The following is an 8890-nucleotide window of genomic DNA, read 5'->3' on the forward strand; positions in this document are numbered from 1 at the left end:
TAATAATCTTTTATATAGACATGCTTTAATAGATCTAATAAATGATTAACTCGGACCTACCAATATGGGTATATAAATACTTAAATCTGGGTATTTAAAATTTCGAATGCGAATTTTAAAAAAACCGAACTTATATTGATCTAGATCTCTTGTATAATATCTAGAATAATATAGATATACAACACCTAGGCCTAGACTAAAGTTAAAGACTAAGATCTAGATTTATTTAACGTTTTAAAAAAAAATCAATAGATCTAATATAGACACTCTATTTTATCTAGATCTAGACCATACATGAGATCAATAATTGTCAATATGAATATTTATAGATCTAGTCAAATCTAGTGACTCTCCCTCTAGTCTAGATCTTATCGATCATCTATATCTATGATCTAGTCTGTGACAGTGCTGTCTATAGCTATACTTACTATTATACACTTTTACAGTATATGAGTATAATCATACGAGTCATACTGGCTATACTATAGTATAGACACTATAGTTAGTAGGCCCTATAGTTAATACTTTTTAATAGTAGATCTATATTCTATAATCTATCAATTCTATCTAAATTATTCTAAATCTAGACTTCACTTTCACATCACATTCAGTCATTCACACGATATTTGATACAGACAGTGAATGAAACGAATGCAGTAGTTATACTGATTATACTTAAAGTGACGATACTACTTATAGATCTACCAGTTGATAAACATCATCATCATAGATAATAATCTACATCTATAATCATAGTGCCCTTTATTTAGTCAATATAGTCAAGTCAAGGTAGTGGAACGTAAACTCGAAGGTTTAATACAATATGGTATGAGTCTATGAGTTAGTATAAGATCTAATTATTTTGTTACTTTGTATGTGACAGTATGTCAATGTCTCAATTAAAATAATTAATATCACCAGCCCCAGCCATATCATTTTAAATATTTAAAAAGTAGACATAGATTTTTATTATATTATAAATAGATAGATTAGATCTACATATAATTTTACAAACTTTAGAAATGATTGATTTTATTTTTTATTGATAAGCCTTCTAGACTAGATCTAGCATCTCTAGCTAGACTCTAACATGTAGATTGTAGATCTTTGAATTGGATCGATATTCACCTTCCTAAATTGTCTCTAAAGTCTATAGCTGATTTGAGAGGCCCAACGAGGCAAGACGAGTCTATTAGTACTCTGTCTCTTGATCTATCTAGTAGGCCTACTAAGCTAGTGCATTAGCCATAGTGTAGTCAAATCTTGACAACTAGTCTTCTAGATCTAAGCTTCTAGAATAATTAGATCTAGATCCAGTTTAGATTTAGAGTATAAAAGTTTTTACTACCTAAAATACTAAATCTACTGATCTAAATTCTAGATATATAGATCCAGTTCAGATTAGGATATAAAAATATTCCACTAGCTAAAATTCTAAATCTACTGATCTATACTTAATATGTTAGATATTATATGACATCTATCTACAAAAATTATTATTAAGATATAATTATAGATTCTAGACTAGTTATATATGTACATAAAATATATAAAATAAAAGATGAAATTTATGCAGGCCTAGGTCCCATAAATTTATAATTGATCCAGATCTATCAGTAAAAGTTACCTTCGATTGGCAGTTTTACCCAATCTAATCTATACAAGACAATTTATAATCCATGCCTTGCCTACACCCCATATATATTAGTTTCCATTCCATGCCATACCCAGGAGATCATGAAATAATAAATGATGTGGTGTCAAATTGGATCTATCCCCTGAAATTCAGTACTTTAATATAAAACTCACATATCTAGTTAATTATTTGCTGACACTCTGATAAACTTGGACTTGTGTGATACATATATGTTTCTTATCAGATTTAATTAATGAAGTTTAGGTGCATTTTAACCAGTAATAAGGCTACAAAAGTAGCATCAGGTGTATTCTAACCATTGGTATTTTTCCTGGCAACATTTCAATTCTAGTCTGTGATAAATTATAAATAAAAAAAAATGTTTGTAATGTTTCAGTTATTAACAAGTAGAACCATGGCAACCAGTTCTGATGATGTACCAGAATGGCTCAAGGATCATACTTATGCTATTTCTACTCTCTGGGCATCCATTCAATATTTAATGTAAGTACTACTATACAATTTTTATTTTAGTTATCTAATAGATGTTTTATGAATTGTGTGATTTTCATGGTCAAGCAACATCCAAATATCTGGGATGGAATTTAACATTTTTCTCTAAGTTTTTTTTTTTTATTTATAACACTCTTAAGCACATTCATCTTTCATGAATGCCTATTATACCTTGGCTGTTGTGCAGGCCATTCCTTTACAATAAACTGTTAGATGAAATTAGGCAAAATTGTCTGATAATTTGTATGTTTGATACAACGTTTTCAATTTAATAATATTATTTTTTAATTGTAATGTTTTCAAAAGAAATTAACCAATATGCCTAATTGTATAATTACAGTTATGTTTGGAAATGCAAGAAAAAAGCATGCATTCCTGAAAAGTCAATGATTGGTTGCACCTCTTAAAGGTAAGGTACTGCAATTTTTCCCATGTACTTTTCTCATAAGCTGAAGTACTTGTATTTTTGAAAAACTAGTTTTCCATGAAAATGTAAATCATAATATATGTTATAGTTGCTTTTAGATTAGTTCAATGTGCATCAAATTAACTGAACATCTGCCTTCACCTATAGTAATAATTCATAACTATTAACACATTAACGCAGTAGCTCCTTTTAGGTACAGACTATTTTTAGAATGGCAAAATTATATAACTATAATTAATAACATATATACGTTTAGCATGGTCAACACATATGTCACACATATTACATATTTTTTAATTTTTTTTAAAATCCTTTTATTTATTTTTATAACTAGATAACTTTCTGTTATGAGAAAAGATGAGATTCTTGGACTCCTGCATAGCACCACCAGAAAGGAAAATCCCATCATGTTGCAAAATAAAAGTCTTGGACCAATTTTAATTTAAGATATATATATTATACTGTAAGCTGTATACATATTTATGTATATCCTGTCATTCAGCCAACAGGTTTGGATTTAGTATTTCTTTAAATCTGTTTAATATTGTACTTGAAAACTATTAATCTGAGCCCCATTAAAACAAGAGGGAGGGCAGTAGATGAGTGGTAAGGGAAATTTTACTTTTTTAAAATTAAAATAAGAATCTAACAAAAGTAAACATATAAAATATGGTGCATTCTCCTTAAAACTAAAACCTGGTGCAAAGGTTTAAAATGTTGGCATAAAAAAAAACAACATCAATTAAATATTATTAATTCCCTTTGCAAAACTTACTGAGAAGAACATGCATGTTGTTCCCTCATAAGTTTCTTGACAGAGGAAATCTTGTTTATATTAGATTTGAATTAAGCAAATTAAGAAAAAAAATATAATCATTATTTCAAATGGTTGTATCTAAACCTTATGAATTATTTTTCAGTTATAAGTATATTGAAATGAATGGATAATCATGAAATTGTTAAATAATTGCTGCTATCATTCCATTGACTAAAGAACCATAATTTTTTTTTAAAATTAATTTCAAAATTAATTAATTAATTAATTTTCAAGCAGAGTTCACATAGATCTTGAGTGAAATTTTTCTTTTTTTGACTAATGCTTCAATTTTATTGTATCATTAGTTTTTTATTTTTATTACCCAGAATATTTTAAAAATGAGTACACTATTTTCATGTAATAATGTAACTTGGTATTCACACATCAAAATACGCTATAATCTTTAGGCCATATAGATTTGTATAAATATAAATTAACTTGCTTAAATACATTGTAAATGTATATTGTTTGGATAAGAATAAAGTTTTTCTGTAGACAATTATTGTTCAAGATTTGTTGATGCTCCTGCTTAATAAATTATATACACAGGTCATTAGTTTTAACACACTACTGACACAAGAAAAACTGGTCGCCCCCACTTCCATTACATAGATGTAATAAAACGTGACCTCAAATCAGTGAACATCAATACTGACAATTGGGAAGACATAGCTTTAGGCCGCAACAGATGGAGAGACAGTGACCATGAAAGCTATGGACAGTGAAAGTACATAGGTCTCAGCTCAGGAAGAAAAACGTACAATCCGAAAAATGGCCAGCTCCTCTACCACCGAAGCAAAAACCACCTTAACCTGTGCTATCTGTGGATGGGAGTGTCTCTCCGAAATAGGGCTCCACAGCCACATGAGGAAGTGTGCTCTGAGATGAAACCTTAGTCTTTCTATTTCTACGACTGAAGGAGGCCAATGATGATGATACAGGTCATTAGTTTTAACACGTCTGATAATAAATGACAGTACAAGTTATTGAATGAAAATTTGTCATTATTTCAGGTGCTTTAGGCCTACATCAATGTGAGGTACCAGTACTTTGATTGTGTCATATAACAATTTAAAGCAACATTTTGAAATGAATAGTGTGTAGAATTGACAGTAAATACATTTAAGTGATGGGCTGTGATCTGCATGAATTGAATTTGTGTTTTTGATCTTTACTTCAAGTAAATGTTAATGAACAATTAATTTTTAATAAATTATAAATAATTTAAAAATAAATACAAAGAAACCATAAACATCTACTTGATTTTAATATTTTTTTTTCATCAGAACAGAATTTCCAACTTTGCATTCTTAAAATAAAATATAATTTATTTAGAGTAGAGTCAGAACACAAAATCATAGTTTTGAAATTAAGTAAATTAAGCTAAGCTGTGATCTCTTATAAACATTTGTATATAGACTACAAACAATTTAATTATTATTTTTCATCAAATTGCAGGAACTAGTACATGTACTTATGCATATTTGACAATAAAAAACCTTAGTCAATGAAATAGTAATACTAGTAAATGAGATAAAAGTAAACTAAATATCATCAATGCTATTGAAGCCACACTTGTTTCTTTTTATCTTGTTTGGTGGACTGCAATTAAAGTTGCTATTAATTTTACTGATTGTCTTAGCTGAAATGCCAGTGTCGTCTCTTTGAATCCTAAGCTTATTTTCTTGGTTACTGGAAGTCCAGATGTTTGGAGTTTCATTTTAAACACCTATATATTCTGAAATGGCCTTCCGATAGGCAAAACCTATTTGCCTAACATGTCATATGCACATAAAGAGGTACCACAGAATTGCTTTAAAGACAAGCTTAGGCGCCAACTTGCTTTAACTGACATAGAATAAGAGAGCACCTGGTTGCATACAGCTTCAGAGCGAGACAGCTGGAGGTCACTTACAAAGGTGTGGTATACACCAATGAAAATTAATTGCCGAGGGTAGACGGCAAAAAGAAAAAAAACAACTGATTCTACCACAGGTGGACAATGGTTATGCCTGTGCTCAGTGTGGCATAATATGTAGGTCACAGCTGGGGCTGAGTAGCCACTGGAAACATAGCATTCCTCATAAGTCTTCGGAATCAAAGACAAGCCTATCATTTTTGTAGAATAGTTTGTAGCTTCTGTAAATGCATGAAATGCCGTCACAAATGACACAAGTCCTCTGTGAGTTTGATGGATTATAAACATCTTACTTCTTTGCCTTATATTAAATGGTCCTTCTGTCTGTTCCACTAGGTTTATCTAAATATCATTGATATATCGTAACATGTCATCAAAATAAAAACTAGAATCTCTGCAACTGGTTTACAAGTCAGAAGTCATATTAACACTTGCCATTAAAAAAAAAAAACAATTTAGATTACTGATTAGTCAAATTAGTGACTGATTATTCGATTCATTTTAGGCCTATAATTTTTTTTATGTGAATATATATGATCCTTTACACTTTGTGACTTTACTAGTAGATCTATACTTTGGAGTAGACTTGTTTGTTGAGCTAAAGTCGGAAGTACACATTGAATTTTACTGTGATCTAGTAATCATCTAGTCAAATGTAGTGATCTACTAGTACTAGATCTAGAGTCTAGTAGTAGAGAGAGTAGGCCTATCTGTCATATTGTGATCAGTAGGTGGCTGAAGTTTTATAAATCTATTCCATGACAAAAACCCTGGCTAGATTTAGATCTAGTGGTCTAGACATCTAGATCTAACTAGAATTAAACTAGAAAACTGAATTAGAGAAGTAGCTTTCTGGATCTAGAACTAGAATCTATATATTACTAATATTAGATCTAGTTGCGTCAAACGCTTAATTTTTGGTTGTTGTTTTTAATAAATGCACATAAAATACATTGTATTTTGGCAATAAAAATACCCAGTTGGTAGTCAAGTAATTCTAATAATTAATTAATGAATGACTCTATCAGTATTTGTTTTAGATCTATCAGATTCATATGACTTATTATTTATACTTATTTTATATCATTCGTCCAAGAAAATCTAGCTCTAGATCTATTTCATTTTAGATTAGGCTATAGTTTTTTTTTTTTTTTTTGTCATTTTATTTAGGCTACAATATTATCAAGATTAACTTTTTCTTTGTTTCCCACGAGACGTGTATACCTATAGCCTAGTCCTTTCGATAATAAAAAAAAAAAACGATTAGAAATGCGTAGCTTGGAGTGTCAAAACTGTATTAGGCCTCCTATTTTTATTTCGTGCAATTTAGTATATCGTAACAAATACGCATTTGGCGGAACGGTAGACAGGTCTTCATCCAGATTTAGTGTAAATAAACCAAACACAGAAACACTGAAAGATTGTATTTTCGGAATTTAGATTCTATTTTTTGGAAAATAAGTGGCATTTTATAGGGTGATCGAAAAAAATAACTTTTGTGACGATCTCTTATTCAGGGAAATTGTATCTATTTTATCAGATAGTCAGAAAATGGATAAAGTTTTTACAGATCTAATAAAATATAGTGTGGGGAAGTTTTACTCTCAATGAAGGTCAATCCAAGTGGCTCTCGGAGTAAATTTCTTCTTTGGCATCCTCATCGATTTTTCAAAATGGTATGGTGCGCGAAAAAGATGCGCGACGGCACTTCGACTCTCTTTGTCTTTGTAAAAAACTCGAAGCTGGTGTTCCATTAGTATAGTTCCATGGATAGATTAAATATAGATAGATACATATATACATAGATAGATAGAATGTTGAATAGCGTTATCAATAATCTAACAGTCGCTTGTTTAATAGATTTAGATACTTAACTAAATGGAATGCTAGAAAAGTTGGCGGTATATTAGTTGAACCTAGATTCTTTTTATCGCAAACCAGACAAACTATTGTTCTAAACCTAGATTCTTTTTTTTTATCAAATCAGACTAACTATTTTCCTAGAAAATACGAAGAACATGCCTAATCCGGCAGACTTATATATATATGCATGTTTTTCGTATTTTCTATACAGTCGTTTACCCCTGCAGCAGTAAATCTTTGTTTTTTATTTCCTAAACCTAGATTTTTTTTTCTCAAACCAGACTAACTATTTTCTTAAACCTAGATTTGTATAACTGAGCTACGTGTGTGTGGTGTGTGTCTTGGTCCTGCTTCACATCTTGTTGCAACTACTTGGTACAAACTCCCCGGTGTCTAACTCTTGTGTTTGCAGTGACAGGAGACCCGATAGTCTTCGTGAGAACTTCAGGAAAATGTCAGAACAACATTTATGAAGCTACCATTGAGGTGGACATGAATAATGAAAACACTGACAAATGGCCACTACGTTTGCTGGTAGAAGAGAAACAGGACTCCCGCTATTTACAAGTAAGTAGCTCATGAAATCAACAGAACTATTGATTTGTTACAACTTTTGGATGGTTTGTGTCACACGATCTGGGCGTTCTTCCGGACACTAGGAGTATAACGTCCTTACGTCCCAAACAAAGAGCATTACGTCCTTACGTCCTAAACAAAGAGTATTACGTCCTTACGATCTAAACAAAGAGTATAACGTCCTTACGTCCCAAACAAAGAGTATTACGTCCTTACGTCCTAAACAAAAAGTATTACGTCCTTACGTTCCAAACAAAGAGTATTACGTCCTTACGTCCCAAACAAATAGTATTACGTCCTTACGTCCTAAACAAAGAGTATTACGTCCTTACGTTCCAAACAAAGAGTATTACGTCCTTACGTCCCAAACAAAGAGCATTACGTCCTTACGTCCTAAACAAAGAGTATTACGTCCTTACGATCTAAACAAAGAGTATAACGTCCTTACGTCCCAAACAGAGTATAACGTCCTTACCTTCCAAACAAAGAGTATAACGTCCTTACGTCCTAAGTTCCTGCAGGATGCCAGGGATAGAAACTTGAAACAATCCTAAACGCATCACATAAAAGGTCATCAGGTACTCATCACTGACTTTTGATTAAAAATTAAACTCAAAACTGCCAAGAAAATCGTTGTATGTGTCATGTATCTGAGCGTTGCTGCTCAGAATAGTTTAGATACACCTCCCCTCCCTCCCATCATTCGTTGCCAACATCTTGTCACCTTTGACCCTTTCTCCCTTCAAATTAAGCGTATGTGTTCGTGTGTTTCATTGTGTTTGTGTATTAGTGTGTTTTTCATTTGGCGTTTGTGTGTGTATATGATATTAGTGTTACTGCGCTAGTTTATATATATGTTTGTGTTAGCGCACTTTGGTGTGTTAATGTGTTAGTACGTGTAAACATAAGCTTAGATGGCAAATAAACAATTTGACTTGAGAATTTATATTCTTATTCTTGATAGTACAATTCCTCCTATTTGCTTGCAAACTCTTCATGGATTCCAAAAAATATATTTAAAAAACACACAAAAAAACTGGGTGCAACTGCAAACTGACTTGAAACCTGGGTGGTTGGTTATTTTGAAAACGGCTCTAACGATTTCCGTAGAAAGTAGCCACATAGTGAAAACTGGATTGA

The 8890-nt window shown here is 31.5% G+C and overlaps 1 long non-coding RNA gene across 1 annotated transcript; it reads left to right on the forward strand.

Annotated features, from left to right (window-relative positions):
* The first annotated feature begins 502 nt into the window (after positions 1-502).
* Positions 503-3892, forward strand: LOC129921851 (uncharacterized). Its single transcript, XR_008773837.1, has 4 exons — positions 503-826; positions 2034-2140; positions 2490-2558; positions 2911-3892. It is a non-coding gene; the product is annotated as an uncharacterized LOC129921851 (long non-coding RNA).
* Positions 3893-8890: the final 4998 nt, after the last annotated feature.

The sequence above is a fragment of the Biomphalaria glabrata genome, chromosome 11 (genome assembly GCF_947242115.1).
Source record: "Biomphalaria glabrata chromosome 11, xgBioGlab47.1, whole genome shotgun sequence".
In the NCBI taxonomy this organism is placed as follows: Eukaryota; Metazoa; Mollusca; class Gastropoda; family Planorbidae; genus Biomphalaria; species Biomphalaria glabrata.